At 46.4% G+C, this 12129-nt stretch overlaps 1 protein-coding gene and 1 pseudogene across 1 annotated transcript in view; both read left to right on the forward strand.

Moving 5' to 3' along the window:
• LOC147625463 (integrator complex subunit-like protein) overlaps positions 1 to 12129 on the forward strand; it is a 146472-nt gene that overhangs the window by 75586 nt on the left and 58757 nt on the right. The gene's annotated exons all lie outside the window — the stretch shown is intronic.
• On the forward strand, positions 4131 to 4831 carry LOC147625464 (uncharacterized; annotated as a pseudogene).

The raw sequence follows: 12129 nt of genomic DNA on the forward strand, positions 1-12129 counted from the left end.
ACATATATGCTTGCAGAGCTAATTGCTATGATGTTTAACCGAGCCATGTGTGAGGGTTTTCCTGAGACTTGGAATATATCCACGATTGTGCCTATCTTCAAGTCAGGGAATCCCATGCTTCCTGGGAATTATCGTACCATCATGATTGGTCACACATTGGCTAGATTATATGCATCTATTCTTGAGCGGGAGTTGAGTAGATGGACAGAGAGAGAGGGCATACGTGCATCAGGGCAGGCAAGGTTCAGGAGAGGTTTCTCCACTCTTGACCATATCTTGACACTCAGAGCTATTATTGAGGAGGGCAGATCATATGATAGGAGGATTTATTGTTGCTTTGTGGATTTCCGCAAAGCTTTTGACACAGTACCGAGAGCAAGACTGATGCGCAGACTACAGGAGATGGGAGTGCCCACAGAGCTGATTTGGGGAATCATGGCTTTATACAGGACAGTTGTGGGGCAGGTACGTACTACTCAGGGTATATCTGAGATGGTTCACTCCACTATTGAGGTGTAACAGGGCTGCCCCCTTTCTCCCACCTTATTTGGGATGTATGTGGATGAGGTTTCGGACTATGTAGAGCGGGAGGGTGACAGAGGAGCACAGCTAGCAGGGACATGGATTCCGCTGTTAATGTATGCTGATGATATTGTGTTGATTTCAGATTCTCCAGAGGGGATGCAGCGTCATTTGGATGCATTGCACACATTTGCAGAGGACAGTGGATTGTCTGTTAACCTTGGTAAAAGGTGTTTAACACCACAGCATAGTGGGTTAGGAGGTCAGCACCCACCTTTACATATGGTCAGGAGACAGTGGAGTATACAGATGCATATACTTACCTTGGTGTGGTTTTAAGTGGCCCACTATTTTCCTTGAGGAGAGCAGCGGAGACCAGATTGACCAGAGCTTATGCAGCATTGGGGAGACTAGAGAGGATGTGTTCACAGGTTCAGTTTCAGGAACCTCGAACAAAGCTCTGGCTCTTTGACACTTTGGTCACTTCAGCCATGGTGTATGGAGTGGAGATATGGGGACCGTCAGTGGATCACCACAGCCGAGCTGGTAGCACTGATAGGTGGAGATGTATGGAGAGGCCCTTGGTTTCTATGATTTCCCGGATGATTAGGGCCAAGCCCTCCGTACCACATGATATTACCCGTGCAGAGATGGCCCCCCCATGGGTAGTAGAGCCACTCACTCGATCAGTCTCCTTTATACATAGCACTTGGGCTCTCCCTAGAGACAGATATGCTCGCTTAGCCCTGGAGTCTTCACGACAGTTGGCATCACAGGGAGACGGATCATGTTGGTATGCACGGATGACAGCTTGGTTCCAACTGCATGGCTTTAGTATGGACAGGCTACCTCCATTTCAGTACTCCCTGGATGCACCCTCCCTCTCTCTCACACGGGCAGAGATTACCAGACTTATCAGGTAGGACTTGACTCAGCTGGACACTACGAGGACATGGATACAACCGACACACGAGCTTGGTACGACGATGGCTTTCTATAGAGATCATCTTCTCCAGCTCACGGAGGATGGGTTTGTGATTAGACCCAGCTACATGGATACTCATCTTTCTCATGGGGTCACTGTGCTATTGGTCAGATGCGCACATCCTTACACCAGCTAGAGATTGAGACTGGCAGATTCAGAGGAGTACCAGCTGAGGCCAGGATTTGTCAGTTGTGCCAGATGGAGCCAGAGACAGAGTTACATTACATATGTCACTGTCCAGTATATTATGAGATACGAGGCCATTTTCACTGCCTGTTCAGAGAGGGTTTCGGACCACTTTCCAGAGTCATGAGATACCAAGATCAGAGATGCCTCGGATTATACTTGCTGGAGCTGCGTAGACATAGAGAGGGTCTCTTGAGAGGGAGGGGATCAGAGAGGGAGAGACACCTACAGAGGCAGATTACAGACTTCTTTCGACCAGAGATTGAGCAGTCAGGCCAGCAGGCATTGCAGCTAGCCCCAGAGTATAGCCGCACCAGAGGTACACTGATTGATCGGGCTATAGAGCTGGGGCGGTCGAGGCGCCCCAAGATGAGAGGCCCATCTCGACACTGGCGGAGACTACAACAAAGGATCAGGACCATACTAGCACAGCATGGGAGACGTCCAGTCAGAGTACTCACCATGGAGGACATTGAGGATATCTGCCATCGACCGATGAGAGACATCTTTGGTTAGTGATGTATATGATGCTTACCTTTGTTGCTGGAGTTTTCCTTCCCAGATGTTATCCATTAGGAGCTCCTAGTACCTTACTTTTCCTCATAGTTGTTGTTTCATTTTCAGTTAGTTGTTTAGTTGTTTTAGCTTTTCTTACACAGACATTGTATCAGATCCACCAATTGTTGTAACCTTTTTGGTCTCATAGGTCATTTTGGCCTTTTGAAGACGCTAATATATCATTTCATTTCATTTCAGGTACACTCGTTTGTCTCATAGGCCGAGTTCGGTCTTTTGGAAGACGTTTATAAAATCTCTCTCTCTCTCTCTCTCTCTCTCTATACCATTTTATACCCCCAGTATGGTACAGGATGGAGCTAGCTAGGTTGCATATCATGATTGTATACTCCATGCATATAGCTCTGCATTCTCCTAGTAGTAGAGCTCCATCCCCTGCACACCCAGATTCAGCTTTTTTTTTGTTCAGTACTTTTTCATTTTGTTGGGATGACAGAGGATACCCCATACAGGTACTCCGATTTGTCTCATAGGCCGAGTTCGGTCTTTTGGAAGACGTTAATAAAATCTTTCTTTCTTTCTTTCTTTGTCTCTCTATAGACAGCTGGCTGAGGCAAGAGACAGAGGATCATGGTATGCACAGGTCACACATTGGTTCTCACAGCATGGCCTAGACATGGATCATCTACCACCGTTCCAGTATGACAGGGATGCACCACATATCCGTCTTTCTCATAGTGAGAGGAACAGAGTATTGAGACAGGACCTATGGCAGCTCTATACATGAGAGACATGGATATCGCCTACATAGCCTCTTCCACCAAAGATGTTATACTACAGAGATCACTTCATGAGTATCACTGATGATGGATTTATAGAGAGGCCTAGATACATGGAGGGATTTTTACCACAGGGCTCCCGAGTGGCTATTGGTCAGCTTAGAGTTTCATCACATCGATTGGAGATCGAGACTGGCAGAGCAGCACGGATCCCCCGAGAGGAGAGGGTATGCAAATTGTGCAGAGAGGAGGTGGAGAGTGAGGAGCATTATGTATGCAGATGCAGAGCATATACAGCCATCAGAGAGAGATATCCCATTTTATTCAGAGAGCCACATTCCCTACGCCAGATCTTTGAGGCAGCAGAGTAGCGCATACTGGGGAGATTCATTCTAGACATAGAGCGTCACACAGAGAGACATCATTATAGGCTCAGACATCTCCAGAGGGGGGACGACAGACATAGATTACTACATTTTTTCAGAGATCCATCCCACTCCCAGCCCCTACACAGCAGGGAATTACTCTCCAGAGAGCAGAGACACTCAGAGCCCATAGGAGACAGAGGACACCTGGCTTTCGGACACCATGCCTATACCAGACAGAGATGACAGAGATCAGAGCTCAGTTTCACAGAGAGGGTGTGGAGCGTCTGGCTCGCTACAGAGCAGACCCAGGCATGTTCTTCAGGGAGCTGTGGACACCCCCTTCATTGATGTATATCATTTTATACCCCCAGTATGGTACAGGATGGAGCTAGCTATGTTGCATATCATGATTGTATACTCCATGCATATAGCTTTGCATTCTCCTAGTAGTAGAGCTCCATCCCCTCCCCCCCACTCATTGTACTTATTGCACACCCAGATTCAGCTTTTTTTTTAGTTCAGTACTTTTTTATTTTGTTGGGATGACAGAGGATATCCCACACAGGTACATTGATTTGTCTCATAGGCCGAGTTCGTTCTTTTGGAAGACGTTAATAAATCTTTCTTTCAAAAGTACATGATGGCCTCTTTGGTATGGACCCTACAGCACCCATCGATGTACTAACGGCCCAGCTTTCACACATACTGCACATAGCAGCTAGCCACAGCTTTCCACATCATCTCCAGACAGGGAAGCCACCTAGATCCGGGGACATGCCCAAGAATAGATGGTATGATAATGAGTGCAGAGAGCTTCATCGACATATCCGAGCCCAGATAGCGAAAGGGGAAATAACACAACAGCAGGCCAGTAGACAGATGCGGTCTCTTACACGCGGAAAGCGACGCACATATGAGGAGGCTCAATATTGGGACATCTACCACATGCTCATGAGCAAAGATGCAGCCACTGCTTGGCGATGACTCAGAGAGCCATGCCCCCCCACCCCGATTACTGATCCTCAACGTTCGCAGAGTTATGCAGAAGGGCTTTATGATGTTCCGCACCAGCCACTCATCCCTCGCCCCACCGAGACTCCACCGACCTCATCGGTTTTCTTTACTACCGATATGGTATCTCGAGCTATACATAGATTCCAACATGGGAGAGCTGAGGATCACACTGGCTTACAGGGTGAGCATTTCATTTATGCAACTGACACACGCTCTCCTTTTATTGCTTACCTCTTTAACAGGGCTCTGGTAGAAGGTTTCCCGGCTGAGTGGACGATGCACACTAATGTACCGATCCACAAAGCTGGGGACATGTTGGACCCCGGTAATTACAGGACTATCATGATTGGTCATACCTTGGCCAAACTCTATGGGGCTATCCTGGAGGCAGAATTGAGCACACGCTAAGAGGGAGGGGCTTCGTGCCCCTGGTCAGGTAGGTTTTCGGCGAGCCTTCTCTACTATTGATCACATTTTCACCCTGAGATACCTGATTGATCAAACTCGGGCACGGAGACAGATACTCTATTGCTGTTTTGTGGACTTCCGCAAAGCCTTCGACACAGTCCCGAGAGAGCGTTGAAGGCCAATGGACTGTTAGGGTTAGGGTTTGGAGATGCTGCAAACAGGCGTGGAGAGCAACAGAGAGAGAACACGACTTCAGTGTATTCAGTTGATAAAAATGTGAAGTACAATAGCCACATAATAAGTGACCTAAAGAGATGTGTTCACATGTCCGGCCATAAAATGTGCCGGGTGGACCAAAACACCTATAAACTGCTTATAAGTGAAACTAAGCTAAACTGGGGGAAAAAACCTCCACCAACTGAAGTAAAAAGTGCCCCAGTAATCTACTGATGATCACTAGCACTCCTCTGGGTGCATACACAGCATAAAACCCAACAAACCCCCCTGGAGTGATATGTGATTACTGTACATCATCCACCAAAAGGAAACAAATTCAAAGCAGTGCGGAATGCTTCGAATTTCGGACGTGGTAATGCCTTGGTGAAGATGTCTGCCACATTCTGATCTGTAGGACAGTAGATCAGACTGATATCTCCTGCCTGGAGTCTCTCCCGAACAAAATGATAGTGAATCTCAATGTGTTTCGTGCGAGCATGAAACACAGGATTCCTGGCCACAGCAATGGCACTCTGACTATCAGTATAGATAGGTGTAGGCTCCTCCACTGAAATATCCATATCAGTCATGAGACGACGCAGCCAAACACACTCAATAGTAGTAGTGTAGGCTGCTCTGTACTCTGCCTCACAAGACGAAGTGGCCACTTTAGTCTGTTTCTTGCGTAGCCAAGAAATGCATGAAGAGCCAAGAAAGAAACAATTTCCACTAGTGGAATGTCTGGTATCAAAATCACCAGCCCAATCTGAATCACTGTAAGTGTATAATTGCATGTCACCCCCCTCAGGATAAAGCAATCCAAGAGACAAGGTACCCTGCAAATAACGGAATACACGCTTCACAGCTTGCCAATGTGACAACCGCGGGCTGTGCATGAATCTGCTCAACTGAGAGACTGCATACTGAATATCTGGCCTTGTATTACACAAGTAAATAAGGCACCCAACAGCCTGAGCATATGTAGTGGCATCAAAGGAAATACTGTCATCTTGTAGTGACAGTTTCATCCCAGGCTCCATAGGAGTACTAATAGGCTTGCAATCCTGAAATTTAAACTTCTCCAGAAGTTTAGCAACATACCGTGATTGCAACAACCCAATGCCTCTGTTATCCTGCACAAACTGTATGCCCAAATAGTAGTGTACAAGCCCCAAGTCAGACATGTCAAATGTCTGTTGCAGTATCTCTTTAAAAGCTGCAATTTTGTCATCATTTGATCCCATGAGCAAGAGATCATCCACATAAAGACTGATGACCAGCAGATCTGTCTCTTCTTTCTTTACATACAGAGTGGCTTCTGATGGACTGTTCACAAATCCCTGAGTGAGTAGGAAAGCATCTATTTTTGCATACCAAGCTCGTGGAGCTTGTTTCAAACCATACAAGGCCTTTCTCAGCCTGCATACTTTCCCCTCATGACCATGTTCTGCAAAACCCATGGGCTGATATACATAAACTTCCTCCTCGAGGTCCCCATGTAGGAATGCAGTCTTTATGTCCAACTGGTGAACAACCCAACCACGATGTGCAGCCAATGCAATGACACACCTAAGTGTCGACATACGGGATGTAGGAGCAAATGTCTCCTCATAATCAATGCCCTTCTTCTGTGCATAGCCCTTTGCAACTAGACGGGCTTTGTACCTGTCAATGGATCCATCTGCATGTCTTTTCAACTTATAGACCCACTTAGTACCAATTGCTTTCTTGCCTTTGGGCAGATCAACCAAATCCCATGTTTGATTCCTTTTAATAGAATCAAGCTCATCCTGCATGGCTTTGTTCCAATGCACATTATCTCGTGCATCCACAAATGAATCAGGCTCATCATCATCCTGTAAACTGGCTGCCATAACCAGATTCAAATCCATGATGTGTGCATGCTCATTGGTCCGTGTCTCCCTACGAATACAACCAGCAAGAGGACCCTCTAAATGGCTGTCCTGTAATGTCCTCAAATACCATCTAGGTATGTGTCTAACCTGTGGTGCCTGCTGCCCCATATTTGGTTCAGCTTGTGGCTCAATTTGCTGCTGAATTTCTGCACCACCTTCATCATTTGCTGGCTGTCCTGTACCCTCATGAGTTGGTTCACCAACTGTGGAATGAAACTCCATAGGTAGTAGACCTTCAAACACATCATTTTCAGCCTGATTTGCATCATAACCAGCCATGGATATTTCTGATTTTTCATCAAAAATCACATCCCGACTAGTGAATATCTTCCTGGATAGTGGGTCATATAACCGGTAGCCCTTGCTCTCACGGCTATACCCAACAAAAATGCATTTTGTGGCTTTATCATCCAACTTCCTCCTCAACTCTTTGGGTATGTGTGCATATGCAAGACACCCAAAGATACGAAAATGTGATACCGAAGGCTTGCGGCCATGCCAAGCCTCAAAAGGAGTAATGGAAACCAATGCCTTTGTGGGACATCGATTCAAAATATGACAAGCACACATGACAGCTTCCACCCAAAAGATATGTGGTAGCCTTTTTGCCTTTAGCATACATCTGGCCATCTCCATGAGTGACCGATTCTTCCTTTCTGCAACCCCATTCTGCTGTGGAGTATAAGGAGTAGTATACTGATGTTTTATACCTCTACTCCCAAGAAAGGAATTCAACATGTGTGACATATATTCCCCCCCTTGGTCAGAACGGAGAGTCTTAACCTTGCATCCTGACTCTGTCTCAGCAAGTGCTACAAAGGCCAAAAATGCATCATATACTTGTGATTTCTGTGTCAAAGGATAGACCCAGCATATACGAGAGAAGTCATCAATAAATGTTGCAAAATAGAAGCAACCACCTAATGACTTCGTCTGCATGGGACCACAAAGATCACTGTGAATAAGCTGCAACTTTGCAGTTGCTCGTAGAGCCTGATCACGTGGGAAGGAAAACCTATGCATTTTTCCCAAAATACATCCTTCACAAATGTGATCTGGAGGCTTCTCCATGAGAGGTAGATCTGTAAACATGTTATGTCGCTGCATAAGCATAAGACTACCAAAATTTACATGCCCCATGCGAGCATGCCATAACTCCGCATCAACCATAGCTGGAGTAAGAGTGAATGCATTATAAGCAGACTGATCCACTGGCTGAAATGCATCCAACTGATAAAGTCCATGACATAATGTACCAGTAAGCATCAAGGTCAAAGCATTAGCTTTGTCTTTGACCATGCATTTATCATCATCAAAGTGGACTTGCATACCACAATGTGCTAAAGAAGAAATGGACAACAAATTCTTCTTTATCCCTGGTACATATAAGGCATCTGTAAGGCGGAGAATGGAGCCATCAATGGCTGTGAGCTGAATCTCCCCAATGCCACGAACTGGATATGAAGCATTGTTGGCACACTGAACAGTTTTGCCAACAGGGGCAGGGCCAACATGACTAAACAAATCCTTGCGAGATGTGATATGCTTTGAGGCACCACTATCAAAATACCAAGTACATGCATGCTCTGTCATACTGAGTGCCTGTGAAGACCAAGAGGCATCATAGCTGCATGTATAAAAACAGTAATCCCTGTCCTCAACAAAAGAAGCAGTCTCTGGAGGAGCTTTAGAAGCATCATTAACAAACATCCTAGCTTCCTTTGCCTTCTCTTTGGCAATCCTCTTCCTACATTCAGTGATGTAGTGACTGGCTTCTTATAGTAATGACATTTGTCCTTCTTCTTGGGCTGTCCATCACCTTTCTTGGTATCCTGAGAAGAACCACCATCACCTGAATTCTGATTTGAACTCTTTGGGTGAGTTTTTCCTTTCCCCTTTTGACCTGTAGTAAATGCTTGTTCAGCACTTGTGTTCATATTCATATTCTTCCTCATTTGCTCTTCTTGTAGCAAGAGAGCAACAAGTTCCTGATACTTAAGGGGTTCAACAGCATTCCTCATGCTGAGGTTCAAAGAGGTATGAAAAGCCAAGTAAGATCTTGGCAAAGAGTGCAAGATGGTGGACACAAGCTGTGTCTCAGGAATAATCTCATCCACATTGATGAGTTGCTCTCTCAAATCCTGCAGCTTGTTTAAGTGGCTAGACATATCATCTCCTTCATTCATTTTCTGATTTTCCAGCTCTCTTTTCAAAAATGAGATTCGAGCCTCATTACGAGCAGCATACATCTGCTCCAAAGTTACCCATGCATTCTGTGAAGAACCAGCTGAACGAATATGAGGTATAATAGACCTTTGTACTGACAATGCAATGAGTGACAAAGCTTGTGCATCCTTGGCATCCCATGTCTTTTGAGCATTTGTTCTTTGAACAGGCAATGGCTGACCTGGAGCCTATACCTGTTGTCCTCGTCCACGAGCACTCCCTTGGGGAGGAGTCTCTGGAGCCAATGGACCTGGATGTGGTTCATCACCACTAACAAAATCCGAAAGACCTTTTGCCACAAGGACATTTTTCAGCATAAAACTCCACAAGGAGTAGTTCGTGCCGTCCAATTTGTCTTCCTTAGACAAATACGTGAATACATCACTCTGCTGTTGATTTGCCATTATGCCTATGCACAATGTTGTACCTGTGTATCAAAAAACCCAATAGCAAGAACCCTGAAAACAACTGTACTCCACTGAATACAGTTCACCCAAATATGCCTGCACTCTCAATCCTCTGAATGTGCAGCTCAATGCACCAATGACTGAGTAGAGCAGCAAAAATGGCGTACACAATGCCAAAATGCCCCAAAAATGCCCAAATTTACTGCATCTAAAACTGTGCAAAAAACCTGTAGACTTCTTTGCAAGAAAGTCTGCCTGTAGTGCCTTTAGATTTTCACAGAGAAAATAGAATTGCCCAAAAAACAAAATTTGTAATGCTTACCACAGTTGTACTGAGTAGGTTGAATATATGCAGGTACAGTCCACCAAATGAATAAGTACAGTTGACTGTACTGTGCAGGTACAGTCGACTTGTACTGTACGGAACAGAAGGCGACTGCAAATGTTTACTGTGTGCAGGTACGTTTACTGTGTTGAGCGGGCCGGGCGACCAGGTACAGCTGGTGCAGTTGACTATTGACTGTATGCAGGAAGGCAGGTACAGTACGAGGGGCTCTGACAGATGCAGTCGGTGTTGACAGCTGACTGGTGCAGTCGGCGTTGACAGGTACAGTCGGCGCTGACAGGTGCTGTACGGACTGGTACAATACGATACCAGTGGAAGGCGGCGCTGACAGGAACTGGCGAACAGGTACGGCAGCTGCAGGCGAGGCTGTTGCTGGCGAGGCTGTACGGGTACTGTAGACGGCGCACAGTGTACGGGCAGATGTACGGATAGTGTAGTACGGACAGTAACAGAAGGCGACTGTGTACAAGTTGGGCAATGACAGGCCAACACAGCTCTGATACCAAATGAAGGCCAATGGAGTGTTAGGGTTAGGGTTTGGAGATACTGCAAACAGGCGTGGAGAGCAACAGAGAGAGAACACGACTTCAGTGTATTCAGTTGATAAAAATGTGAAGTACAATAGCCACATAATAAGTGACCTAAAGAGATGTGTTCACATGTCCGGCCATAAAATGTGCCGGGTGGACCAAAACACCTATAAACTGCTTATAAGTGAAACTAAGCTAAACTGGGGGAAAAACCTCCACTAACTGAAGTAAAAAGTGCCCCAGTAATCTACTGATGATCACTAGCACTCCTCTGGGTGCATACACAGCATAAAACCCAACAAGCGCCTCTTCCACCGCTTACAGACACTGGGCATACCCCCCGACATGATGTGGGGGATTTACATATTATATGAGCAAGTGTTTGGACGAGCTAGATGCCCAGGGGGTCTATCAGATATGATTGCCAGCACCATTGGTGTGAAGCAGGGCTGCCCTCTCTCCCCGACACTCTTTGGCTTATACATCGACGAGGTAGCAGACTACATCATACACGGAGGAGGCTCTGGGATTGACATCTCAGGTACGACTGTACACATTCTATTATATGCTGATGATATCATTCTTGTGTCGGATACTCGGACAGGGCTACAAAGGCATCTACAAGCTCTGGATACTTTCTGTGCGGAGCGAGGACTCACAGTGAACCTTGGGAAAACCAAGGTTATGGTCTTTCGTACATCAGCACCAGTCAGATGCCAGACTATCCTTACACTAGCCCGGGGATAGGTAGAGGTGGTGGGCTCATATGTATACCTTGGGGTCACATTTACTAGCTCATCAGGGAGATTCTCTATGGCACAGGCAGCCAGAGACAGAGTGACACGAGGGTACGCAGCACTAGCAATTTTGGAACGCCAGTGTCACCAGGCACACTTCCAGGAGCCCCGTACTAAGGGGTGGCTATTTGATACACTAGTTACTCCAGCATTGATGTATGCAGCAACAGTATGGGCACCAGGTTTGGCTACATCCTCATGGACACAGATAGAGCGCCCTCAGATTTTGATGCTCTCACGGATGATCCGCAGCAAACCTTCAGTACCACATGATATCCTTCGAGCGGAGTTTGCTGTACCACCTATGTTAGTAGAGGCCATGTTCCAGACTATATCTTTTATACACAGGATGCGGGAGCTCCCACTAAATCGGGTATCTCGGGCTGCTTTTGAGGCATCCAGACAGCTTGCTGAGGAGGGACATACCTGGTCATGGTACTCCCAGGTGGTACAGTGGATATCATCACACAGGATTGATATTGACAGATTACCACCCTTACACAGTATGACCTAGCTGCACCACACAGACGGCTCTCTCAGACAGAGAGGAACAGAGTCATGAGACATGACATTTGGCAGGGCCACATACAGGAGACTTGGCTATCTCCCAGTCAGGCACTCCCGACAAAGATGCTCTACTACAGAGACCACTTCTTGAGCACCTCCACAGATGGCTTCATCCAGCGACCACGATACTTGGAGGTCCACTTATCACATGGAGCCAGAGTAGCCATTGGGCGACTAAGGGTCTCATCACACCAACTAGAGATCGAGACTGGGAGAGCAACACGCATCCCTCGAGCAGAGCGCATTTGCAGATTATGCCAGACGGGGGTAGAGACAGAGGAGCATTTTGTTTGCTAGTGCGGTGCTTTGCAGGAGATTAGGGCATGCTATCTTGAGGTTTTTAGAG

This window comes from Cibotium barometz, chromosome 24, assembly GCF_041138505.1.
Source record: "Cibotium barometz isolate CiBa-2024 chromosome 24, ASM4113850v1, whole genome shotgun sequence".
NCBI lineage: Eukaryota > Viridiplantae > Streptophyta > Polypodiopsida > Cyatheales > Cibotiaceae > Cibotium > Cibotium barometz.